Source organism: Peromyscus eremicus, chromosome 6 (genome assembly GCF_949786415.1).
Source record: "Peromyscus eremicus chromosome 6, PerEre_H2_v1, whole genome shotgun sequence".
Classification (NCBI taxonomy): domain Eukaryota; kingdom Metazoa; phylum Chordata; class Mammalia; order Rodentia; family Cricetidae; genus Peromyscus; species Peromyscus eremicus.
The window spans coordinates 39,696,378-39,724,315 of record NC_081421.1 but is presented as its reverse complement, the minus strand read 5'-3'; the positions used below and the strand labels follow the sequence as shown (position 1 = coordinate 39,724,315).

The 27,938-nt window shown below is 40.2% G+C and overlaps 1 long non-coding RNA gene across 2 annotated transcripts in view; it reads right to left on the bottom strand.

Annotated features, from left to right (window-relative positions):
- Positions 1 to 27,938, bottom strand: part of LOC131913056 (uncharacterized) — a 71,106-nt gene that overhangs the window by 11,359 nt on the left and 31,809 nt on the right. Inside the window, exon 4 of one of the 2 annotated variants that reach the window (XR_009379803.1) lies at positions 956 to 1,945. The exons of the other annotated variant lie outside the window; for it this stretch is intronic. This is a non-coding gene — a long non-coding RNA (uncharacterized LOC131913056). Of the gene's footprint in view, positions 1 to 955; positions 1,946 to 27,938 lie in introns of those variants that run through there. 2 annotated transcript variants of the gene reach the window in all.

Sequence of the window (27,938 nt, the reverse complement as noted above, 5' to 3'; positions counted from 1 at the left end):
TCTAACTTTAAGTACCAGAAAGGTCACTGGAGCCACTTAAGCTGGATTGGAATTTTCAGAGACAATTACTGATTTTCTAATGATAGGTTCAGATAATGACTATAGATTGATCTCATTGCACATAAAATCTTGTCTTTTCAATTTTTTTTTTACAAACTTTAGCTTACATTCTCAGAATGACGATACTTAATAGTTGAAAAGATGAGTACACTGAGTTAGCCCTTTCATAACTTTTAAAATCACATTCATGAAAGCCCTACATAGTCTAAACACTCCTACTCTCTTTTTCTCCCCTCCTCCCAAATACAAATTGAATATTGGAACCTCAAATGATTGCTTTCTTACTCCCTGCATTATTATACAAAACATAAAAGCCATTTGAAAGCTTTTTATTCTTTGTGCCTGGGGGAAAAGATAAATTCCAATGAACTTTGAAGTGTTTAGCGAAACTCTTCATGAACTGCCAAGCCTCATAGAGTTGAAAAAATTACTCTAGAGGACAGAACCTGAGAGATCTTTGCTCATAAACAGAAATGGCATCCTCAAGTGATATCTGCCTATAGATGATGTTGGTATAAAATAATTTAAATTTCTCTCATTTTTTTTTTCGAGACAGGGTTTCTCTATGTAGCTTTGCACCTTTCTTGGAACTCACTCTGTAGACCAGGCTGGCCTCGAACTCACAAAGATCCGCCTGCCTCTGCCTCCTGAGTGCTGGGATTAAAGGCATGCGCCACCTCTGCCCGGCCATCATTCTTATAGAATACATTGTCCCTCACTTTAGTCCCTCCTCTGGTCCCCAAAGACAGATAATCACCAGCTTTCATTTCTAATATCACTCTCAAAATTAAGTATTATGTCTATGCATGCTGACCACCACTGCCTGGCCAATTTCTCTCATTTTTAAAGGAAGTTATTTTGTTCTATTTATGTACTCCAAACCCTTATTTTTGTGTGTTGCAGTTTCTCAAGCACTCACTTCTCCCCTTGCTTTTTTCCCCCTTTTCTATTTGGAATGGGCATTTCCAGTTAAAACATAAATGTACAGCAGCCTGAGATTTCTCTAGAGGGAAGAGCATCTAAAGCATGCAAGTCATATTTTAAGTTGGTAATTCACCAGCAAATGAGGCGGATGGAGGTTTTATTTTTACTTTCCACTCATTTGGAAATGATTCTTGCTTTGTAAGAGTGAGGTGGGTGTGTGATTTTCTACAAATCTTTCAGCAAATATTGAATGGGCACAGACTTGTAATTTCATTGAAGGTAGAGCTAGTCCAGGATTTAGGGACATTGATTATCCTGGATTTAAGCCTATTTTCAGCCATCTTCTCTGACTCAAAGGATAGTGCTGTACATACTCAAAATTCCAAACAACGCAGATACGCATCTGGGAGGCTCATTTTTGCAGCTTATGTTATGAATATGAGATGAGATGGGATATTGATTGCAATCCTGGTCCTGAATGAAACAGGGTCATTGGAAAACCATTCTGAGTGGTAGGTTACTTGCTCTGCAAAATTGGTTCAGAAATGGAGAATAAATGGAAATATGATTTTTAGTGTTTTGCATCCAGTGTGCTTCAAATCTCAGAAATTGGTGTTTTGTGCATTTTTTCTTATCTCTGTTATTTGAGATGTGCTCAGCATGAGAGGCACTTTGTTTAAGAAAACACAGTACTTTAGTCTCATAAACACAGTAGTCCCATGAGAATGCTATAGATATTGTGCGTATTCTTCATTTGTCTTTTAAAGGTAAGCTCTTTCTTTGAACTCGTCGACAGTAACAGCAATGGATTCCATGGGAATCAGAGTCCATCACCTCTTCAGGGATGGGGCTGGCTTCCTTCACTCTTGTTTTCCTCTTTCTTTCTGCTATTTTTGTGATTTTCTTTCATGTCACTTTCTTTTCTCCTGTTATATGTCACCAGCACTTTGTTAGTTCCATCCTGTAGAGAGTAATGGGATCCATTTAGTAATGGTTATTCTGGGCCTGAGGAAATGGATTAAGGGTTGAAGCGCTTGCCTTGCAAGTGCCAAGACCAGAGTTCAGATCTCCAGAAACCCAAATAAATGCCAGGTGGCAGCTGCCTGTGATTCAAGCCTTGCAAGTCAGAGACAGGGACCAGAGTAAGCTGGCTAGCAATTCTAGCCACATCACCAAACTCTTGTTTTACCTGAGACCTTGCTTCAATGAGCAAAGTGCAAGAGTGATAGAAGATGATTCCACACACATGTGCCCACATATACAAAATCATGTATATACACTACACACACACACACACACACACACACACACACACACACACACACACACACGCACACGTTCTGCTGTAACAGACTGGGTAAATTACAAACAACAGGTATTTGTTTGACTCATGGCTCTGTAAGCTGGGAAGTCCAGGAAGAAGAGGTCATGTGCAGCAAGTGTCTTCTTGCTACATCGTAAAATGGAGGAGGCATTATCAGGGAGGAAATGGAAAGGGTAGGAGAAAGAAAGCTGTTTTTTATAAGAAATCCATTCTTGGTTTGGGTGGAGGTGGTGCATACCTTTAATTCCAGCACTCGGGAGGTAAAGGCAGGCCGATCTTAGTGAGTTTGAGGCCAGCCTGGTCTACAGAGTGAGTTTGAGGCCAGCCTGATCTACAGAGTGAGTTCAAGGACAGGTTCCACAGAGAAACCCTGACTTGAAAAACCAAAAGAAAAAAAAGAAATCCATTCTCATAATAACAAACTCATATTCATAACCCATTATTAAGAAATAATTAATAAAAGGAAACAAAAATTGAGAAAACTTTAACCCTTCTCCCATAATTGCAGGCATGGACAGTGAGCTGAGGTTTTTTTTTTTTTTTTTACCCAAGGGTTTGGAAGTTAAAACATAATCTTAAAATGTCAAGATTTTCAGATTCTTGCATAGTTCTCACTGACAACAATGTCATATAAAGAGGATCGTGTCATTAAAAGTCATGGATGTAATGAATTATCCCCTGAAAACTTCAAATAATACAGAGAATGGCCAATAGCTCAATTTACTTTGAAGCATCATAATTCTGTTTCTTTCTTCATGGGAAACCACTACTAAATAATCAATTGCAGGATGCTACCTCCAATCACTCTGTATCTATTGCCCTCTTCAGCTCTAAGCAGTTGTGATTACCCGCCCAAGACCTGCAAAGTTTGGGCCCATTAACATTATGTCATGGGGAGAAAGGGTATTGAGGCTCCTCCCCTCTACAATTTACTTATATAAGTATTTAACAATTGCAGGGAAAAGACTTTTCTTTGATGGTGTAGCCGACCATAAGTTGCCTCTGATCCTATAGGTAACCACAATTAAAATTACCGGTTCATCAGGATAGATTTTGGTGGATTCATTTCTTTGGTCTATTTTCAGCTTATTTGGGGCAAACAGATGTTTCTTCAAGTCTCCCAGGAAAATAAGTTCATGCACTATCAAAATGATTTTTGTATATTCACTAAATAGCTTACACATTTCAGACATATAAGTTTTAATTAAATAATGCAGATGACACCTGTTTTCGATGGCTGGATTTATACTTTTAGATGTTATGATGGTTGAAAACTGATGAGTTCTGTATCATTCTTTGAAACTTGTTCTTTCTCTAACAGTATGTAGTATGATAATTTTACAATTCAGGACTCTGGCAGCAAAGCTCAGGCACCAGGATTTTGAGGGTAAACCCCCCACAATCCAGTATGCATTTTTTAAGTTATGATGGTTGGTAGGTTAGTTATGTTTTGTACATTTCTGTCTCATGATATTTTCAGTTTACCATGGGCTGTATAATAAATTGCTCTAGTTTCATCCCTCCTGCTCTGATAAGATGCCCCGACAATAAGCAACGTAGGGGAGCTACAGGCTTTTTTTCACTCAAATTCTAGGTGATAGTCCCCACTGTGAGGAAGGTACAGCTGCAGGAGCTTGAGACCCCTGGTGACATCATCTACAAAGCAGAGGTTGATGAATGTGTGCTTAGTGCTCAGCAAGCTTTCTCTGCTCTTTTACAGCCCTTTAATGGCCCCCAATGATTCTGCCTACTTTCAGGCTGTGTCTTCTCCCATCACCCATCAGTTAAAGCAATCAAGTCCTCACAGATGCTCACAGGCCAACCTGACCTAGACGGTCTCTCATTGAGACTCTCTTCCCAGGTGACAATATTACCTGTGGCAACTTGATATTAAAATTAGCCATCACTGATGTGACATTCCCAAAGAATCAGTAAAAATTATCTTAAAAACAAAATAAATAAAATTAGCCATCTCAGAAGTAAACAAGATCTGTATTTTATTTCTATGAAAGGTACATAGATCCAGATGTGTGAAATGAGGCTTGAGGAGACTGACTTGTTCAAAGTCATGCTGTAGCATGAATCTTAAAAGTTCTTCTTAATAAAATCAAACCTAAGGCCAGTTATTGGAGTGAACTCTGGAAGATCAGAGAAGCAGAACAAGCCACAGCCACCTCACCTTGCCAATTCCTCAGCTGATTCTGTTTCCTCAGACTGGAAGCCTCTGAGTCCTCACCCAAATGTATCTCAGCTGAACTGCTGCTCAAAGCCTAAAAGCTTAACCAGCCAAATGCTTCCAGTTTCTGGTCTTCATGCCTTATATATCTTTCTGCTTTCTGCCATCACTCCCTGGGATTAAAGGCTCACTTCTTGGGATTAAAGGCATGTGTCACCATGCCTAGCTGTTTCCAATGTGGCCTTAAACTCACAGAGATCCATAGGGATTTCTGTCTCTGGAATGCTAGGATTAAAGGCGTGAGTGCCACCATTTTCTAGCCTCTGTATCTAGTGGCTGTTCTGTGCCCTGACCCCAGATAAGTTTATTAGGGTGCACAATATTTTAGGGAACACAATGCCACCACATCATGTGTCTGGTCAGGCAAGCATTGGAACTTAAGTGCTTATTCCAGGCTCTGGAACATTCTCCAGGTGTTAATCCAAGAATTTGGTATGCTCTAGTTTATTTGATCTTTATCAGTGCATATGATTATTATTTATATTTGAGGAAGTTGAGAGTAAGGTTCAGAGAGGCTAAGTAACAAGAGCAACTCCCCTTGAGATGGGGGACTTGAGACTAGCTCTATTAACTGTGTACAATGATATAGTGTGTATTTCTTCTGCTGAGATGCCATCTCACAGTATACTTGAGCCTGGTGGAGAGTATTGCTCTGTTACCAGAAACCATTTATATCTTCTTGATGATGTTGCATGTGTGTTCGTTGCTTAAATTTTCATATCAGATCAGATTTTTCCTTTATTCAGTTAAAATACTCTGGACATCCTACTTGATGTGAGGCTATTTCTCTCTCTCTCTCTCTCTCTCTCTCTCTCTCTCTCTCTCTCTCTCTCTCTCTCTCTGTGTGTGTGTGTGTGTGTGTGTGTGTTTGTAGAAGGCCACCAGCTAGTGACATCCTTAATATCCTATCAGTTAGTCAACCATCCTAGTTTAAGAATACACGGAAAGAAAGTCCAAGTCAATATTCAGCCCTGGAAAGGGTTTTGTGGTGGATGGTATTTGAGCTGCTGGAGAGGAAAGGCTTGAAGAACAAGAAAAGCAAAGACTCAGAACTCATCCATCACACTGCAATTAGACTTGACACGTGCTTTGTCTATGTTTGGCCCACCACTTGATGAAATACCATAATATATCTGGATTTTAATTTGTATGTTTACTAGCAAGTTCATCATTTTCTTGGCCCAGTCAAATCAGAAATCTGTGTCCTATGAACCATCTTTGTAAATAAGTGTCCTAAACCACATTGTCTTCCAGTGTGGTCTGGGGGGCTCTCTAAAGTTGCTACCCTCTATTTATAAAGCCTGCCTACTCAAACAGCCTGCTAACACACCTATATTACTCTCAATCCCATTTCCAGAAATTTAGTACTAACATTTTGTTTGTATTAAATTTCCATTCAAAGAACCCTTTGTTTAGTTGATAAAGAAAACAAAGTTGTATGGACTCGTCTGTGGGTCTTGACAAAGAAATTCTCCTTCTTTAAAATCTGACTTTTCAAGTCACTCCCACTTTTTTTATTGGTTCCTAAAGTTTGGTCCTTGGATAAGTAGCATCAATAGCACCCTTGTGAGAAATGTAGGTGATTGGATTCCAGGCTACTGAACTGGGATCGTATGAGTGGGAATCACACACAGAAAGTGCTCTAGCTGCCTCTGATGCTTCACAGGAAAGGACCACTGTCTCCAGCCATACCCTAGCTTTTCCTAAAAAAATAAGCTCACCTTCTACATCCCTTAAAAAATACTTTGTTCATTCTTTTTCTTGAGATCCATGAATTTTTTTATAAATTATAAATTATAAATTATGAAATTTTATTTTTGGGAACTACAAAGTTATAAAATTTCAGTCTCTTTTTGAGTAATATTCTGGTTTAGTTCTGATGCTTATCAGTTCAGGATATTCATTTCTAAGTCAGATGTCACATATTCACCCTTGGTGACTGAAAGGTGTCTTAAGTGAGAAGCATATAACCAACACCAGAAAGTATACAGCAGGGCCAACTGTGTACACAATAGAGCATTTATTCTCTTCCGCTTCAAAATAGTTCTGGAAAGGAAATTTCTGGAAATTATATATAAAATAATATTGTCTAGTGAAACAGATGATGTCTCTCTCCAACCTTAGATCTATGGTGTATCCATCAGATTAAAAAGAATTTATTTAAAGTCTGTTCCCAAGAAAAGAATGTGTAAGTAGCAATGTTATTTAATTATTTGCGGTTTAAACCATTTATCTCTTGGTATATAAGAAACTCTACCTGGCTCTATGGTGCAGTGGATGACACAATGGACTTCAGGACAGGCTGCATACCCACCACCGGTAGGCGGCCAGTGGGAAGCAAATTCAGTGGCATCTCTGGAGGTCCCTGTCTCACTCTGCTATGTCAAGGCCTTGCTTTCCTTTCTATTTTTTTTAATTTTATCTCATTTTTTAGTTTTATTTTCACTTTAAAACACACACACACACACACACACACTTGTTTGTTTTGTACTATTTAGATGTGTAGGTTGTGTTTTACCTTATCTTATTTTATTGCCATCCCTTAGAAGCCTGTTTATTTTCTAAGTGGAGACAAAAAGGGGGTGGATCTGGATGGAAGGGGAGGTGGGAGGAACAGGAAGGAGTAGAGGGAGGGGAAACTATAATTAGGATATGTTATGTGAGAAAAGTATCTATTTTCAATAAAAGGGAGAAATAGCCATTTATAAGAAGTACATTTTCCATTTGGTTCTATTTTATGGTTCTCTTCTAGTATTTTACATCTTTTAATTCATTATGGATAGAATTTTCTTTACACCCATTGATCATATTCATAAAATTTGATTTAAAATACCAAACAAAAAGCCCTTAGGAGAATAACAGAAAATAAAAATACAGAGGCTGAAAAAACTCTTTGCTTTCAGCCAGAATGAAGAACATCTAAGTAGCATCTATGAGAAGGTTTAGAGTCTTGGAGTCGGCTCTGAGATCATTTCATAATGGCGAGGCTCTCTTTCCTCCCGTGATTTCCCTCAGCACTAAGTTAGGAGACATACGTGAGAGCAAATGCAAGGCAGCTGCTGCTTGAGAAGCGTCAAGGCAAGCAGAGCACAGAGGCCGACACACTGGCCTGGCCTCAGGTCTGTGTTGTGTGTGGCATCTTGGGCTTGATGACAAGCTCTTAATGTGAGTGAGGCAAGAGTGCCTGGTTTCCCGCCATAGCATTAAAGCTCAGAAACCGACAGGAAATTTCTTTTTCTGCAAGAGAAGATAAGGACTCTTTGGTTAGTATAAGTTTCCCCTTCAACTTTTCTTGAAAAATAAACACCTAGTCTTTTGGGTTTGTGAACATATTTATGCTTTTGCAAACAAATATAAAATGAAATAAAATTTTACTGTTAGCCTTTAATGTTTTCCTTTACTGAAAATATACTTTTTTCATATGATATATTCTGATTATGGTTTCCCCTCACCTTACTCCTCCCAGTTCGCCTCACTTCCCATCTCTTCAGGATCCACATCCCTTATGTCTCCCATTAGAAAACAAACAGGCATCTAAAGGATAGTAACACAATACAATACAATATAATAAGATGAATAAAAACCCAAACTGATTAGAATATGACAAAATCAACTAAACAAGAAAAAGAGCCAGAAAAAAAGTGTAAGAAACACATCCAGACTCAAAAACATTCAGGTTCTCACATACAGGAATCCCATTAAAACCCATAAAACTGGAAGCTATAATATATATGCAAAGGATATTTAAGCTTAAAAAAACGCTCTGACTTAACATTCTGTGACAAAGAACCTCCAAAGATGCCACTGAGATAGTTTTCTGTTGGCCATCAAGAGTAGTTTGTTTCCAAATGACACTCCCTTATAGGAAACTCAATTTTCATTTGCAAGTGGCTGTCAGTTGGAGATAGCTTCTGGGTTAGAGATGGGTCTGTGTTTCTATTTCTTTTGGCTCTAGGACCCCATCTGGTGTAGACTATTGCAGGTTTAGTGCATGTTGCCTGTCTCTGTGAATTCATTTGTGTGGCAGCCCTGTTACATCTAGAAACCTGTGATTCCTTGGTGTCTTTCGTCTCCTCTGGCTCTGACACTCACCACCTCCTCTTCTACAGGGTTCCCTGAGTGGATGTTGGATTTAATGAAGACATCGCATTTAGGGCTGAGTATTCCAAGGTCTCTCACTCTGCTTATTGTCTGGCTTTGGGTCTCTGTATTTGTTCCCATTTGCTGTAGAAGGCAGCTTCTCTGATGATGGCTGACAAGGTATGGGCCTATGAGCATGGAAGAATGTCATTTTATTGCTACATTCCTTAGCAGAACAATAATGTTCAGTTTGCTTCTAGGTCCCTGGTCTATCTAGTCTCAGGTTCTTGGCTATCCAAGCATGTTGGGTATGGGTTCCATCTTATGGAGTGGACCTTAATTCAAATCAGATATTTGTTGGTTACTCCCACAAGCTTAGTTCCACTAGTGCACCAGTGTATCTTCAGGCAGGTCACTCTTGTAGATCTAAGGGTCTGTAGTTGTGTTGGGATTTATATTCCTCTATGGTAGCATGCAGAGCTTTCCAGGACCATGATGCATATGCGTGAAGGCTCAGAGTAGGCACCAGCTCAAATTCTCTGTGTTCAGCCAGTTGTGCAGGTGCTGTCTTCACCAATGAGGCCTTACTGTCAGTTTGTGGAGTGTCTCCAATATTCTTGGCAATAGCCTGGGTTGTTTGGTGGTTCCTATGGGACCCCTTTGCCCAATAACTTGATTAGCTATAACTCATTCCTGATACTGGAAGATTTATTTGGTGATGAGAGGTGTCTAATAGGGACTCTGTCTCCACCTTATTTGATGATTTCATTTAGATATCATCCAAATATATTTTAGGAGGCTCCTACTGTATTAGGTTTCCATATGAAACCCCAATGGCCCTTAGTTTTAGATGTCCCTCTCCTTATTCTTCCCTTGCCCCCTCTTCTCTACCCTTTCCACCCATTCCAAACCATTCCCCCATCTATCCATAATTATCTGTTCTATTTCCAGTCCCTAGGGAGATACGTCTCTCCCCAATGGTCCCTACCTAACCTCTGTCTAAGTGAATATTTACTATATTTGTCTTTCTGGTCTGAGTTTCCTCTCATGATGGTTTTCTCTAGTTACATACCTGAAAATTTCTTTTTCTTTTCTTCTTCTTTTTTTTTTGGTGGTGGTGGTGGTGGTGGTGGTAGTGGTGTTTGAGACAGGATTTCTCTGTGTAACAGCTCTGGCTGTCCAGGAACTTTGTAGACTAGACTGGCTTGAACTCACATAGATCCACCTGCCTTTGCCTTCCAAGTGCTGAGATTAAAGGCGTACACCACCATGCTGACTGAAAATTTCATTTTTTTTTTAAAATTTTTATTTTGCAATACAATTCAGTTCTACATATCAGCCACAGATTCCCTTGTTCTCCCCCCTCCCGCCCCCCTCACCTTCCCCCCAGCCCGCCCCCCATTCCCATCTCCTCCAGGGCAAAGCCTTCCCCACAGACTGAGATCAACCTGGTAGACTCAGTCCAGGTAGGTCCAGTCCCCTCCTCCCAGGCCGAGCCAAGGGACCCTGCATAGGCCCCAGGTTTCAAACAGCCAACTCATGCAATGAGCACAGGACCCGGTCCCACTGCCTGGATGCCTCCCAAACAGATCAGGCCAATCAACTGTCTCACCCACTCAGAGGGCCTGATCCAGTTGGTGACCCCTCAGCCATTGGTTCATATTTCATGTGTTTCCGTTTGTTTGGCTATTTGTCTCTGTGCTTTATCCAACCTTGGTCTCAACAATTCTCGCTCATATAAACCCTCCTCATTCTCGCTAATTGGACTCCCAGAGATCCACCTGGGGCCTAGTCATGGATCTCTGCATCCAGATCCCTCAGTAGTTGGATGAGGTTTCTAGCATGACAATTAGGGTGTTTGGCCATCCCATCACCAGAGTAGGTCAGTTCAGACTGTCTCTTGACCATTGCCAGCAGTCTGTTGTGGGGGTATCTTTGTGGATTTCTGTGGGCCTCTCTAGCACTTTGCTTCTTCCTATTCTCATGTGGTCTTCATTTACCATGGTCTCCTATTCCTTGTTCTCCCTCTCTGTTGTTGATCCATCTGGGATCTCCCGCTCCCCCAAGCTCTCTTTCCCTCGACCCTCGCCCTTCACTACCCCCACTCATGTCCAGGCTGTTCATGTAGATCTCATTCCATTTCTCTGTCATTGTGCGATCCCCGTGTCTTTCTTGGGGTCCTGTTTTCCAGGTAGCCTCCCTGGTGATGTGAGTAGCAGTCCAGTCATCCTTGTTCCACATCTAGTATCCTGCTATGAGTGAGTACATACCATGTTTGTCTTTCTGAGTCTGGGATACCTCACTCAGGATGATTTTTTCTAGATCCATCCATTTGTCTGCAAACCTCATGATGTCATTGTTTTTCTCTGCTGAGTAGTATTCCATTGTGTATATGTACCACATTTTGTTTATCCATTCTTCAGTTGAAGGGCATCTAGGTTGTTTCCATGTTCTGGCTATTACAAACAATGCTGATATGAACATAGCTGAACAAGTGCTCTTGTGGTGTGGTTGAGCATTCCTTGGGTATATGCCCAAGAGTGGTATAGCTGGATCTTGGGGGAGATGGATTCCCAATTTTCTAAGAAAGCGCCATATTGATTTCCAAAGTGGTTGTACAAGCTTGCATTCCCACCAGCAGTGGAGGAGAGTTCCCCTAGTTCCACATCCTCTCCAGCATAAGGTGTCTTCAGTGTTTTTGATCTTAGCCATTCTGACAGGCGTAAGGTGGTATCTCAGAGTTGTTTTGATTTGCATTTCCCTGATGATTAGGGATGTTGAGCAATTCTTTAAATGTCTTTCGGCCATTTGAGTTTCCTCTGTTGAGAATTCTCTGTTTAGTTCTATAGCCCATTTCTTAATTGGACTGTTGGGCATTTTGATGTCTAATTTCTTAAGTTCCTTATATATTCTAGATATCAGTCCTCTGTCAGATGTGGGGTTGGTGAAGATCTTTTCCCATTCTGTAGGCTGTCGCTTTGCCTTGTTGACCATATCCTTTGCTCTACAAAAGCTTCTCAGTTTCAAGAGGTCCCATTGATTGATTGTTTCTCTCAGTGTCTGTGCTACTGGTGTTCTATTTAGGAAGTGGTCTCCTATGCCAATGCGATCAAGACTACTTCCTACTTTCTCTTCTAGCAGGTTCAGAGTAGCTGGATTTATGTTGAGGTCCTTGATCCACTTGGACTTAAGTTCTGTGCACGGTGATAGATATGGATCTATTTGCAGCCTTCTACATGTTGATATCCAGTTTTGCCAGCACCATTTGTTGAAGATGCTTTCTTTTTTCCATTGTGCACTTTTGGCTTCTTTGTCAAAAATTATTTGTTCATAGGTGTGCCGATTAATGTCAGGGTCTTCAATTCAATTCCATTGGTCCACATGTCGGTTTTTATGCCAGTACCAAGCTGTTTTTATTACTGTAGCTCTATAGTACAGCTTAAAGTCAGGGATCGTGATGCCTCCAGAGGTTGTGTTATTGTACAGGATTCATTTGGCTATCCTGGGTTTTTTGTTTTTCCATATGAAGTTGAATATTATTCTTTCCAGGTCTGTGAAGAATTGTGTTGGTATTTTGATGGGGATTGCATTGAATCTGTAGATTGCTTTAGGTAAGATTGCCATTTTTACTATGTTAGTCCTGCCTATCCATGAGCATGGGAGATCTTTCCATTTTCTGACATCTTCTTCAATTTCTTTTTTCAGGGACTTAAAGTTCTTGTCATATAGGTCCTTCACTTGCTTGGTTAGTGTTACCCCAAGGTATTTTATGTCATTTGTGGCTATAGTAAAGGGTGATATATCTCTGATTTCCTTCTCTGCTTCTTTGTCCATTGTATATAGGAGGGCTACTGATTTTTTTGAGTTGATCTTGTATCCTGCTATGTTGCTGAAGGTGTTTGTAAGCTGTATCAGTTCCTTGGTGGAATCTTTGGGGTTGCTCAAGTATACTATCATGTCATCTGCAAATAGGGAAAGCTTGACTTCTTCCTTTCCAATTTGTATCCCCTTAATCTCCTTATGTTGTCTTATTGCTCTGGCTAGAACTTCAAGTACTATATTGAATAAGTATGGGGAGAGCGGACAGCCTTGCCTCGTTCCTGATTTTAGTGGAATTGCTTTTTGTTTCTCTCCATTTAATTTGATGTTGGCTGTTGGCTTGCTGTAAATTGCCTTTATTATGTTTAGGTATGTTCCCTGTATTCCTGATCGCTCCAAGACCTTTATCATGAAGGGGTGTTGGATTTTGTCAAATGCCTTTTAAGCATCTAGTGAGATGATCATGTGGTTTTTTTCCTTTGAGTTTGTTTATATGGTGTATCACATTGACAGACTTTCATATGTTGAACCATCCTTGCATCCCTGGAATGAATCCTACTTGATCATGGTGGATAATTGTTTTGATGTGCTCTTGGAGTCTGTTTGCCAGTATTTTATTGAGTATTTTTGCATCAATGTTCATGAGGGAGATCGGTCTGTAGTTCTCTTTCTTTGTTGTATCCTTGTTTGGTTTAGGAATCAGGGTAATTGTAGCCTCATAGAAGGAGTTTGGTAATGTTCCTTCTGTTTCTATTGTGTGGAACAATTTAGAGAGTATTGGTATTAACTCTTCTTTGAAGATCTGGTAGAATTCTGCACTGAAACCATCTGGTCCTGGGCTTTTTTTGGTTGGGAGACTTTTAATGACTGTTTCTATTTCGTTAGGGGTTATTGGACTATTTAAATAGTTTATCTGGTCTTGATTTAATTTAGGTATGTGGTACCTATCCAGAAAATTATCCATTTCTTTTAGGTTTTCCAGTTTTGTGGAATAGAGGTTTTTGAAGTATGACCTGATGATTCTCTGGATTTCTTCAATGTCTGTTGTTATGTCCCCCTTTTCATTTCTGATTTTGTTGATTTGGATGCTCTCTCTCTGTCTTTTGGTTAGTTTGGATAAGGGCTTGTCTATCTTGTTGATTTTCTCAAAGAACCAACTCTTTGTTTCATTAATTTTTTGTATTGTTCTCTTTGTTTCTATTTTATTGATTTCAGCTCTCACTTTGATAATTTCCTGGCATCTATTTTTCCTGGGAGACTTTGCTTCTTCCTGTTCTAGAACTTTCAGGTGTGCTGTTAAGTCACTAGTGTGAGATTTCTCCAGCTTATTTATGTGGGCGTTTAGTGCTATGAATTTCCCTCTTAGAACTGCTTTCATAGTGTCCCATAGGTTTGGATATGTGGTGTCTTCATTTTTGTTGATCTCTAGGAAGTCTTTAATTTCTTTCTTTATTTCTTCCTTAACCCATTGGTGATTCAGTTGGGTATTATTCAGTTTCCATGAGATTGCAGGTTTTCTGTAGTTTTTGTTGTTGTTGAAATCCAACTTTAGACCATGGTGGTCTGATAGAACACAGGAGGTTATTCCAATTGTTTTGTATCTGTTTAGATTTGTTTTGTAGTCAAGTATGTGGTCGATTTTAGAGAAGGTTCCATGGGGTGCTGAGAAGAAGGTATATTCTTTTTTGTTAGGATAGAATGTTCTGTAGACGTCGATTAAGTCCATTTGAGTCATGATATCAGTTAAGTCCTTTATTTCTCTGTTAAGTTTCAATTTGGGAGATCTGTCCAGTGGTGAAAGTGGGGTGTTTAGGTCTCCCACTATTAATGTGTGGGGTTTTATATGTGATTTAACCTTTAGTAATGTTTCTTTTACATATGTGGGTGCCCTTGTGTTTGGGGCATAAATGTTCAGAATTGAGACTTCATCTTGGTGGATCTTTCCTGTGATGACTATGTAATGCCCTTCTTTTTTTTTTTTTAAATTTTTATTTTGCAATGCAATTAAGTTCTACATACAGGCACAGATTCCCTTGTTCTCCCCCCTCCCGCCCCCCTCACCTTCCCCTCAGCCCGCCCCCCATTCCAATCTCCTCCAGGGCAAAGCCTTCCCCACAGACTGAGATCAACCTGGTGGACTCAGTCCAGGTAGGTCCAGTCCCCTCCTCCCAGGCCGAGCCAAGCGACCCTGCATAGGCCCCAGGTTTCAAACAGCCGACTCATGCAATGAGCACAGGACCCAGTGCCACTGCCTGGATGCCTCCCAAACAGATCAGGCCAATCAACTGTCTCACCCACTCAGAGGGCCTGATCTAGTTGGTGACCCCTCAGCCATTGGTTCATATTTCATGTGTTTCCGTTTGTTTGGCTATTTGTCTCTGTGCTTTATCCGACCTTGGTCTCAACAATTCTCTCTCATATAAACCCTCCTCATTCTCGCTAATTGGACTCCCAGAGATCCACCTGGGGCCTAGTCATGGATCTCTGCATCCAGATCCCTCAGTAGTTGGATGAGGTTTCTAGCATGACAATTAGGGTGTTTGGCCATCCCATCACCAGAGTAGGTCAATTCGGACTGTCTCTTGACCATTGCCAGCAGTCTGTTGTGGGGGTATCTTTGTGGATTTCTGTGGGCCTCTCTAGCACTTTGTTTCTTCCTATTCTCATGTGGTCTTCATTTACCATGGTCTCCTATTCCTTGTTCTCCCTCTCTGTTGTTGATCCAGCTGGGATCTGTAATGCCCTTCTTGATCTCTTTTGATTGATTTTAGTTTGAAGTCTATTTTGCTGGATATCAGGATGGCTACACCTGCTTGTTTCTTAAGACCGTTTGATTGGAAAGTCTTTTCCAAGCCTTTTATTTTTAGGTAGTGTCTATCTTTGAATTTGAGATGTGTTTCTTGTATGCAGCAGAAATATGGGTCCTGCTTTCGTATCCATTCTGTAAGCCTATGTCTTTTTATAGGTGAATTAAGTCCATTGATATTGAGGGATATTAATGTCCAGTGATTGTTCATTCCTGTTATTTTTTGGTGGTGATGTGTGTGTACTTTTCTTCACTGGGGTTTATTGCTGTGGCTTTATCTATTGCCTGTGTTTTCGAGGGTGTATCTGACTTCCTTAGGTGGGAATTTTCCTTCTAGTGCTTTCTGTAGGGCTGGGTTTGTGGATAAATATTGTTTAAATCTGGCTTTGTCATGGAATGTCTTGTTCACTCCATCTATGATGATTGAAAGTTTTGCTGGGTATATTAGTCTAGGCTGACATCCATGGTCTCTTAGTGTCTGCATTACATCTGTCCAGGTCCTTCTGGCTTTCAAAGTCTCCATTGAGAAATCGGGTGTTATTCTGGTAGGTTTGCCTTTATATATCACTTGGCCTTTTTCCTTTGCTGCTCTTAATATTCTTCCTTTATTCTGTACGTTTAATTGTTTAATTATTATGTGGCGAGGGGACTTTTTTTGGGGGTCTAGTCTGTTTGGTGTTCTATAGGCTTCTTGTATCTTCATAGGCATTTCCTTCTTTAAGTTGGGAAAGTTTTCTTCTATGATCTTGTTGAATATATTTTCTGTGCCCTTGAGTTGGTATTCTTCTCCTTCTTCTACCCCTATTATTCGTAGGTTTGGTCTTTTCATGGTGTCCCAAATTTCTTGGACATTTGGTTCATGACTTTGTTGGCTTTAGTGTTTTCTTTGACTGATGAATCTATTCCTTCTACTGTATCTTCAATGCTAGAGATCCTCTCTTCTATCTCTTGCATTCTGTTGATTATACTTGCATCTGAAGTTCCCAATCGTTTTCTCAGATTTTCTATTTCCAGCATTCCCTCTGTTTGTGTCTTCTTCATTTTTTCTATTTCCCTTTTCAGGTCTTGGACTGTTTCCTTCATTTGTTTCATTGATTTTTCTTGATTTTCTTTCAGTACTTTATTGTTCTCTTCCAGGACTTTATTGATTTCTTCTAATTTGTTTGCCCTTTCCTCTAGTTGTTTACAGCGTTCTTCACATTTTTTTTGTCTTTTCCTCTACACAAGCCTCTAGCTTCTTCATGATGTCATTCATAAGGCTATTTTCTTCTGCTTCTTCCAATTTCTGATGTTCAGGTCTAGGTGTTGGAAGTGGGCTAGGGCCTGGTGATGGTGTATTGCTATTCATTTTGTTGTATGTGTTTCTGCCTTGACGTCTGCCCATCTCCTTGTGGTTCGTTCTTGGCCTTATCTGCACACTTGGTTCAGACAGAGCTGACAGATTCAGGAAGTCTCTCTCTCTTGTCCAGATGGGAGCTCTCTTGTCCAAATTAGAAGTCTGGGGCAGGATGGGAGCTCTTGTCCAGAAGGGAAGTCCTGGGCAGGATGGGAGCTCTCCTCTCTCTCTCTCTCTCTCTCTCTCTCTCTCTCTCTCTCTCTCTCCTCCAGAAGGGAAGTCCGGGGTAAGGTGAGCTGGGGGCCGGCCTCTAAGTCTCAGGAAGAGGCTTGGGGCTTGGGTGGATGGGCGTGGGGGCAGGGCGTGGAGACTGCAGGGTCTGTCAGGGGTCTTGGAGAAGGGGATCCTTCTTGGTGGGGCTAGAAGGGAACCTGCCCGGTGGCCAGAACCTGGGGCCAAGTTGGGCAGGTCTTCCCCGGAGTGGCTGGTGCCCAGGGATGGAGTCCGGGGCTGAGAATTTCATTTTTTAATGGCTAAGTAATACTACATTGTGCAAATGTACCATATTTTCTTTATCCATTCATCCACTGATTGGCATGTAGGTTGTTTCCAATTTCTACCTCTTATGAACAGAGCAGGAATGAACATGGCTGAACAAGTGTCTCTGGAGTAGGATGAAATGTCTTTTGGGCACAGGTCCAAGAATGTACAGCTGGATCTTGAAGTAGATATATTCCCATCTTCCTAAGGAACAATCATACTGATTTCCACAGTGGTTCTACAGGTTTGACTCCCACTAGCAATGGATGAGTGTTCCCCTCACTCCACAACCTCATCAGGCCAGCATGAGCTGTCATTTGTTTCATTGATCTTAGCCATTCTGACTGGTGTAAGATGAAATCCCAAAGTAGTTTTGATTTGCATTTCCCTGGTGACTAAGGATTTTGAATATTTCTTTAAGTGTTTCTCAACCATTTGAATTTCTTGTTTTGAGAATTCTCTGTTTAGATCTGTACCTCATTTTTAAAATTGAGTTACTTGTTTTCTTCATATGTTTTGGATAGTAGCCCTCTAAAGGATGTGTAGTTGCTAAAAATCTTCCCATTCTGTAGCCTGCTGTTTTGTCTAAATGATGGTGTTCTTTGCTGTGCAGAAGATTTTTAGTTTCACAAGATCCCATTTATTAATTGTTGACATGAGTGCCTGTGCTAATGGTGTTCTGTTCAGGAATTTGTCTCCCGTGTCAATGAGTTCAAGCCTTGTCCCCATTTCTTTTCTATGAGGTTGAGTGTATCCGGTTTTATGTTGAGGTCTTGACCCATTTGGAGTTGAGTTTTGTGCAGGGTGATAAATATGGAGGTATATACATGCAGCCATCAAGTTTGGCCAGCACCATTTGTTGAAGAGCTGTGGATGAGACTGAGGGGTTGCATTTGGAGAAGAGGAAGAGTGAAGATGTGAGGATCATCTACCTGCTTTCCTGGGTGGTGTGACTGGTGGGTTCCCGGGGAGTGCCTATGGAAGATGGCAACGGAGACAAAGGGATGAATGAGTTTGTACGGGATAGTTCTTTTTTTCCTTTGAAATATGATTCCTATGTATGTTTTAAATTCATGCCTTTATATTCTGTCAGTGAAATTATCTGTAACCATGCATTTTTAAACATAAAGTAGATCAAGTTCTTGAAGTTTATGTAGGAAATTGACCAGCATCAGAGCTTAATCTAAATCAGTCTTTTCTGAAACATTTCTTCTCCCTTTGGTTATACACTCAGATACCTGTAGGTACAAATGAAAGTACAGAACCCACCAGGTGGAAATTTGACTTTAGACAGTATGCCACTATCCCAAGCTGGAAGCCATCACAGATTTTCGGAAAGTACGAACTTGAGATCCGTGTGACCTGCTCTTCCAACTAGAAGTTTTCTTGTTTAAACACAAGTGTTTAAAATACTGCTGATTAATTATAAAAAAATCATTAGGGCTTAGTCTGCTGGAATAACGTTCTGAATGTGGGTCTTCTGAGCTAACAGTGAATGAAGCTTTTCTCTGATGGCTGTGGGGTTGACTGTAGCATGTGGATATGTATATGGATGCCAGATGGGCTGTGATTCTTACAAAGTGAACTGGCTGGTGTATTATTTGCATCTTGTTTAGATGTTCTACAACCTGTGGCAGGCTTCTTCTCAATCCCTGCTCCCAAGGGCTGTAAGGAAGCAACGAGATATAAATTGCAGTTGTTTCATTTGACTGCAGAGGTCTGGTCTAATTTCAGTATGGAATTTTGTAGATGGAAAGGTCTAGAAATCTAACAGAGGTAAGGGAGTGGCTAAGCAGATACCTTTCTTCAGGCAGTGAAAGCATCCGTACCTAAGGTGCTTTAAGCAAATGTGTCTGTATGTTGCAGGAAAAGTAAGGACAGCATGTTGTGAGTCTGGGGAGTGAGGACAGGAGTGACAGAAGTAGAGTGGGCACAGTCTGCAGGCTAACATCGTTAGAAGCTGTGAGTTATTCTAAGACTTCACAGAGCACTTGCCTACTATTTAGGGTTACACTGAAGGCTCATCAGGTGAATCAGCCATTTCCCCAAAGAAGCCTACTACCTTTTCTAGGAGGATAATATTTATAAACAGAGATTTGGGCACTATGTAATGTGTTTCTTGGAATGTCACCGTTTCTCCACTCTCAGAAGGCTGGGTTAGGAACTAGGCTCATGTTGTTACTCCAAGAATGTGAATTTCTTACGTTTTGTGACAAACTGCCATAGTTCTGAAGGTCAAAAGTATGAAATCAAGCACAGTAAAACCAAGATCTTGGCTCAGGTATATGACTTCTGGGAGTCCTCAGAAAGAATTTATTTCTTTGCTTTTCCTCCTCTAGACATTTTTGTTTCCAGACTCATGGCACTGGTTCCATACTCAAAGCCAGTGGTATAACTTCTTTAGGTCTGCTCAAGTTGTAGGCTCTCAACCACAATGTTCTTAATCACTCCTACAAAACCCCTCATTACATTTTAAGTTAATACATTCATAGACATCCAAATTTAGTATATAAATACGTTTCAGATTCTCACTACTGTGTGTCTCCACCCACATTCTTTTCCACACACGCATACATGTGTACATTTATCACTTACTTTTCTTGTTGTTGTGAGTAAATCACAAAGGCAGTTTAAAGAAGGACGTGCTTAATTTTGCTAATGATTTTAGAGTATAGTCCATCATGGAAGGGAAGGTGTGGTGACAAGAGCGTGTGGATTTGGTCACATTGGGTCCACAGCCAGGAAGCAGAAATAAGAGAATGTTGGTGTTCCCCTCACTTTCTCCTCCTTCGTTCAGTCTAGGACTCCAATCCATTTTGGACTGGTGCCTACCACATCCAGGATGGGGCTTCCTACCTCAGCTGGACTCTAGAAATGTGATCACAGAGACAGCCAGAACACATTTCTCCTAGTGATCCTAAATCCTAGTGTATCTACTTGTATGTAATAAAATAAGGGAGTTTATACTAAGATAGGGATTTGTGTTGATGCTAGCACAAACGCAACTTCTAGTTCGACTGGATGTGACAAACTGGAGAATCCAGGAAGACCTAAAATTCTGACCCTAACAAATAAGAAAAAAGCTGACTTAAGTTAAGAGGAGGAGGGCAAAGCACAGAGGAGCTTTGTGACCATTTAGTTTGAGGAGTGATGAGGTTTTGTTGTTCTTGTTTTACAAAAAAAAGTATTGATCAGGAGTTTGAATATAAAAGATAAAACCCTCCAAATAAGGTTCCACCTGGAGGTACACGACTGTGAGTGGTCAGAGTAGATAGGGTGTTTGTTGTCTATATGAAAGAGACAAAAGGGTGAGTTTAGACATAAAGGAGATGCAAGGACTGAGCATTGATGTCATTTAACATTTTAAAAATCTGAGAGCAGAGAGATCTGAAGTAATGATTAGGTTGAAGTGGGTGGATTTGAAATGCCTTACTAACAGGATATAACAATAGTTTCGAATTAGTAAGACAATATTTTAAACATGCATATTTGACTTAAAAAACATCAATGACCAATAGGAAGAATGTTGGGTATTTACAATCTCAGAATTAGCAAATAAAATATCTCCCTTAGTCACCATCGAGCTTAGTACTTTAGAGTTGACTCTTACTGAAATACACTGAATGAAAATACAACTAAACTTCTGCTCATTACTCATTTGCAGAGTTCATTGGTCCTGAGATTTATTTTCCTCTGTTAGTTCCATGTGAATAGATTATTGCTCAAGAATTCCCCTTTGACCTGGCCTTAGCAGCATTCACTGTCTTGTTTCTTTGTTTAGAATGTTTATATTGCAAGTAGCCTTAGAATTAAGATAAAGGACAGAGGTTCCCCAATTTACCAAAATCTAATCAAGGTTGGTATAAGCTATTCTATGCAGGAGACAGTTATTGAGTAACCATTCATGGAAGGCAATTGCTTTAGGTTATGTAAATTCTTTGAGACTCAGAATGTTTTCTATGGAGCTGTGAAGGAATTAGTCCTTATCCTCTAATTCTAACAGCATCAAACTATGTTTATGGAGAAATGCATAAAAGCTGTAATAAGAACAAAATTAAAGCAAATAATCCTTTCTCCATTTTTCTAAAAAAATATCCATTTAAGGGTGAAGATAAGAAAGGCAAAACGAATCTCTGATTACAAAATGAGCCATAACTTCAGTCCATTGATTAGAAATTTAAATTTAATTTTCTCTTAAATTTTCCCATGGGTTGAAATTTAGCAGTATTAGACTATGATATCCACATGAGTTTATCTGATGATCTCCTATTTAGTGTGGAAGCTATCTCGGGAGAAGTAAACTATAGGGAATTAGCATGAGTACAGATTGCTAATGGATGAAGCCTGGAGAGGCTTTTGCTTAAGTTGACTTTTAAGGATCCTAAAAACCACTAAATTACTAAACAATATTCAAGTACATTTTCCTCAGAGAAACAGAATAAGTCGGAAGCATTGCTCTATATCTATATTCTCTCTCTGTGTCTCTGTCGTCTCTGTCTCTCTCTCTCTTATCTGTATCTATCTATCCGTCATCTACCACAGATCAATACATATACATATGTAGCAGATGATTTATTTTAGGTTCCTGCTTACAAGATCATGGAAGTTTAGAAGTCCTTCATCTAAAGATGAATAATCAACAAATCTAGTGGAGTAATTTAGTTGTGTGCCAGACCTCAGCATAGCTGATGATGTAATTTCCAATCTGAGGATGAAGGTCTGAAAGATTGTAGTGAACTTTGCTATAAGTTCCAAGGTCTGAAGCTTTAAGAACCAGAACCTGTGATGGCTAAGACAAGAAGATGGATGTCTTAGCTCAAGGAAAGAGATAGTTTACTCCTTTTCTTCACCTTTTAGTCCTCTTTAAACTCTCAACAACTCCATGATGCTACTACCTCCAGTAGTAAGGATGGATCTCTTTTACCCATCTACTGGCTCAAATGCTCATGTCTTTTAGAGACATCCTCATAGATATACCCAGAAGCACTGTTTTACCAGGTACAGGGGCTTCCCTTAGGTGAGTCAGGTTTATGCCTAAAGTTCATCAGCCCAAATCCATTACAGCTTGCCATCCATAGCCACTCTTTTAACAATTGTAGCTGAAGTTTTCTCTGGTCCTGCCCAGCCCCACAGACCCAGAAGCCACTTATTTAATATTTAAACTCTAAGTGCATGTGATCATAATACCAAAATATTAACTCACAATAAAACTACCCAGGGCACTAGCACTGAGCTTTCTACCTGCAAAAACCTGTCTTCATATTTTCAAAGTCCTCTAGTGTTAATCTGTTGGAGGGGGGGGTCTCTAGGATGCCACTGGATCTCCAGGATCCTCAGATGCTGAAGCAGTGAAAAGTGGATACATGGCTTCAAAGGTTAATGGTGACTCTGACCTCAGGCGTGGCACTGCTGAAGTCCAGAGGGCAGTTAATGAAGTTTTTTCCTAGCAGATGAGGACCAGGCTGCCTTTCCCATTCACCTCACTGTCTGAGCCAAGCTTTGGCTGCCTAGAATTGCCAGCTTACCAGAGTCAGGTTTTGGTCAGAGCATTTTATCGAAGCAACAGAAGGGATGCTTCTCTACTGCTGATCAGTCAGCTAGAGGAATCACTATCTCATCATCTGCATTTGGATTGGATGTTTGTGAGATCTGTGAGCTCATTTTGTAGATCTGGTCACCAGGCTCTTTTCACCGGAGCCACCTCTCTAACTTTTGGTGTGCCGTTTTTTCCATTTTCACTCAATTCTAGGAATTTTAAGTTTTTTCCTTGATTTCAATAGTGTGTCATTTAATCTCCATGAGTTTGTATTTTTCTGTAGCTTCTCCTACTGTAAGATAGAATATAAGACATTATTTAAAGTCTCTTCATCAGTGGACACTTTCTTTGAGCTCCAATATGATCTGTTTGAAGAAAGATCAATAATAGTGTGTCTTCCCCAAGTAGGAGAGCCAGAAGTGTTGGGATCTACCCTGCTACATTTTTCTAGGCATTCATAGTAGTGTGACCTGTGAAATACCTCCAGGAAAGCAGGATTGCTTTAGATTTACTATTATCCCGGGTGTAACAATTTCATTTTGTTTTTACCACCATAAAAACCATTATTCCACCAGTATGGAAACTAATGTGAGAAACTTCACTAAAGTCTACTACCATAACATGTTCTAGAATAGAAAAATCACAACAGAATGGTTCCAAAAAACACCGGGCTCACGGTGAGATGGATCAAAGCCCAAATTTTAGCCTGACTTCTGTAAGCCCCTACTCTGACTTGAGTGGCATTTTAGATTTCCTGGAGTCAATACAGCTTAGACCACATGTCCAGCAGTTTTTAAAGGGCTTGATCACTTTATTCTCTTTGATATGTAGTTATCATGCCAAAAGCCACAGTTCTTATGAGAGAAAGATCAAATATTAGCAATATAAAATTTTGGTACTGTGCCAGTATCCATCCCTGATGAGACAGCCTCCTCTCATTCAAGGTATTTGGGGATCTTCAAAATGACACAAGTCTAGGAATTGATTGAGAGATTGTCACTTTGAGGGGTTGTAACTTTTAAATAAGATTTGTTGTTGTTGTTGCATTTTTGGCTTCCACAGATCATTAGTAGACATCCAGTCTATTTTATATCTGAAAACACTGTGATTCGCTGGCCAACCCTCTGGGAAAGTTAGACCATTCTTACTGGTGCCTTGACTTACTTGGTGCTGTTTACTACAGTAACCAAGCCCATCTTGACTCTCATGGTTGAGTGCTACCACATAACTTCCACCATCTTGGGACCCAGTTGTTTCCATTGCATGAGGTTTTCCAACAGAGTGATTGTGATTTCCAGTGTACAGTCTGGCCTACAGGGGCCGACCAGGGAGCTTGGATGCCTCCCAAATGTATTTATCAAAGTAAGAGTAAAAGGTGTGTCTTTCCTTGCTGCAGGCCGCAGGAATATATTATAAGAACTCAGCTGGTTATGGCAAAGTCACTACCTGGAGGAATCAGGGAATTCCTCCAGAGGAAGCCAAATCCCAAGGAGTTTTTGGTGTTACTTGGCTTGTTATATATCAGCTATATTCTGTTATGAAAGTCATGTGTGCCTTCATAGCTTTCCCAATTGACTTTTCCCCAAGAAGGGCTAACAGTGTAGACTGATCACTCTCTGGACATACGCATTCCAGGTATTTGGAGAACAGCCTCAGGAAAGGCTTTCTCTGGAATCAGATATCTCCCTTGGCCACTTTCAAGGACTAGCAGTAATAACAGTCCACATACAAGTCTCCTGATTTAAGGTAAATTCCACAAGGAGACACCACCTAGGTCAGGTGGACGTTAAATAATAGCTTTACACAATTCAGCTCGGACCCTCCTTTCTTACAGCCTTACTAACTTTATAGACCGCTAACTCCTTACCTAACCACTTCTAGGAATATTTAGATAACCTTCTGTGCTGACAGCTATGCTCAGCCCAAACCCCAGTTCAAGCCTCCCTGTAATTATCATCATTGGCAGCATCTGGCCAGGTCCATCCCCAGATAGAGGAAAGTACCTTATCAGAGATACCTCCATACTTTCTAAGAACAGACTTAAGCATCCAGGCTACCCATTTGAGAAGGCCTGGCGGATATGCCAATTAAGCTTTACTTCCTCCTTTCCCAAATCTTACCTCTGGTTCCAGATCTCCCTTTAACTATCACCAGAGGCATCTAGCTGTACACAGGTTGCCTAGCGACTGAGCACACTTTCCCCCACCCTGCAGAAAAAACGGCAGATAGCTTGGACAGATAGGAGCCACAGGAAAAAAGAAGACAGTTTTATTTTCTCCCATTGACCTAGCAACTTAGAGATTCTTAACATTTTTCTACTAATCACGTTTAACACTATAGTTGAGCACATAAGATTCCCTCTTCTTAGATATTACCCGAATTTAGCCTTTAGTTAATTCATTTCCCCATTGGTCACTTCCCTTTGGGGTTGCAAATGATAATTAACGGTTATTGCCTCCCTATGTGATTCTTATCACCCCTCCGTTTGACCCTGGAAGCCTAGCTTTATATACCAGGACTTCCACAGCACGGGGAGACGGAGTCGGAGAAGAGAAAAGAGAATGGAAGAACTAGACGGGTAAGAACTTGAGAGGAACAAACTGAGATGGGGAAGAATTAGATTGAAGGGCTAGAAGAGAGCACCAGAGGAACGAGATGGAAGATGAGGAAGAGTCAGATGGGGAAGTACTAGCTGGGTAAGAACAAGATGAAAAGGACCTAGATGAGGCAGAGTTAAGACAAGAGAATTAAGATAGAACTTAGAGGAAGCAGTAGATAAATATAGAGAGAAATCAGCCAAGAAAGGAGCTAGACATGAGAACAGAACTGAAGCTGGGTATAAAGGATGTTATGCCAGAGGAATTAAAGCAAGTGGACTATAGAGCTCGGTGTGCTAAGATTCTATTTCCTGAAAATAGTCCTCGCCGTTAGTAGTTCTCTCTCCTGAGCCCCTGGGATGTATAATATTAAGGCTGGTCCCTCTAATATTATACAAGATTTCCTAAATTCCTTTTGGAGGGAGTAAATCCTAAATGACAAATGTGCTCTAATGTTCCAATGTCCTTAATTCTTTGAACTTAAGGCTCTATGATAAATGAAGGCAGATTGAACATTCCTGATTTTCTCACAGGGGAGCCTCCTTTAATCCACATTTTAACCAATAATCCAAAGAATTCCAGCCCCTTTCCTCATGATGTAACATTAAATACAGAATTTCTTCTTGCTAGAACTGTATTAACATGCACATCTCATCCAGTTTTATAGTCTTTCTACCATTATTTCCCATTATTAATATCTTTTGCAATTAATGTCTGAATTTCTGTTCATATAAATTATAACACAAATAGTTTTTTTTTTTGAGCACTACACAAATATGTTCTCAAACCATTAGTTGTATTTCAATTTTAGGGAATCACTGTCTCTTGAAGTCTAGAAATAAAGAATTGGTAGGGAGTGGGCTTGCATAGACAGTCTGTCTTGATTGTCAGCTGCCTCAAGGGAAGCCATTATCATTTCCATAAGTAGTTCTGTATTAATTCCCTTAGACAGAGGTAGGAATACTGACATCAGCAATATGGAAATCTTTGCATCTATGGGAGGAAGGGCTGCTTTTATGCTGAATGAGACCTTGGAAAGAATGTTCATTAGAATGTAGAGCTCAGTATCTAGTGTTCAATGGTCCTACCTGAACCCATCCCTGTAGTAGGTAGCCATTCCAGCTTTGATCTGGAAGTTCCAACCCCCACTGAGGCTTCAGTAACTGTCACACCTACAAGGTGGGGCTGAGAGAGGACCCTGAAGACCCGAGATCCAGATGCACTGGCTCTCTTGGTTCCTGGACCCTGGACGCTAGAGGTAGACTGAGCAGAGTTCTCCAGAGAACACCACCGGACTGTGCAACACCTTTCCCAGATCCTGTTACCTATACCTTCACTTGTAAGTTACCCCATAAAATAAACCTCCCTTTCAACTATGTGGAGTAGCCTTAATAATTTCACCAATACATCCCAATTTTCAGAATTCTACTTTTTTCTGTATTAACACCCTCAGTGTCACAGTAGGTACTCTGTAAATATGAGTGTTCAACTTGAATTACAGTTTAGTCAGTTACAGAACAAGAGCTGTTTGGTTTTCAGCAATTTCAGGAAAAAAAAAACACCTTTCTCTTTGGTGCTTTACCCAGTGTTTAGCTTAGAATTTCAATCCTTGAAATCATCCTATTATTTCTTTACTCAGTAATATTAGAGGTTGACAATTAAAATAAGAAGATGAGTTGTGTGTGTTTACATTCCATAGATTTTTGAAAATGTTCAGAAGTGTCATATGATTTAATTAGTTGCCTGCTTCTTGTAAGTGGTTGCTTAGGTGTATACCATGTTGATATTTTATGTATTTATATAAACATTTCATGCCCTGGACTAATTGAACTCTTTTCTACAATTGAAAATTGAGTCATTACCATTTTACAGTCTGGTCAGATTAAAGCCAATTCCAAAAATCTTAATATTACTTTTCCTTTAGAACTTTAGTACTAAAATCTTTATTGCTCAAGGTTGTCTAGAGATAATATAAAAAGGATACATAAAAAATGAGTTACACACACAATAAGATAAGTTCCACAAGATTATAGAGGCTGAAGACTCCATGTAGTCCATCTATAGACTGGCAAAGGTATACTTGAACTCAAGTCCAAAGAAGGAGAATCAGGGGCGCTGGTGGTTTAACTCTCCAAGGCCTGCAAGCCATAAAGGGAGAAGGAACAACCTGAAAAATAGGGAGAATGGGCACTAGTTTAAGTCCTAGACTCCCAGGGCCAAAGAACCAGAAATGCTGAAATCTGAAGGTAGAAGAGTATGAAACCCTCAACTCAAGATAAGAAAGAGAATTCACTCATCCTCTACCTGTTTGATTTCATTCTGGGCCTTAGTGGATTAGATATTAACTGCTCATGTTGTTAAGGGTGGAACTTCCTAACTCAGTTCAAATGCTAGCTTCTTCTGGGTATGTCTTCACAAACATATCAACAACAACAACAGCAACAACAACAACCAACAACAACAACAGCAGCAAACCGTGCCAGATACCCTTCAGCTCAGTTAAGCTGGTACATGAAACCAACCATTAAAGTCAACCAAGTACCTTCCAGTCATTTTTAAGTTTAAGATATGTGTGTGTGTGTGTGTGTGTGTGTGTGTGTGTGTGTGTGTGTGTATGTATGTGTGTGTGTAGCATCTGAGTTGTGTGCCCCAGGACCAGGGAAAATACTGCTCCACAGTA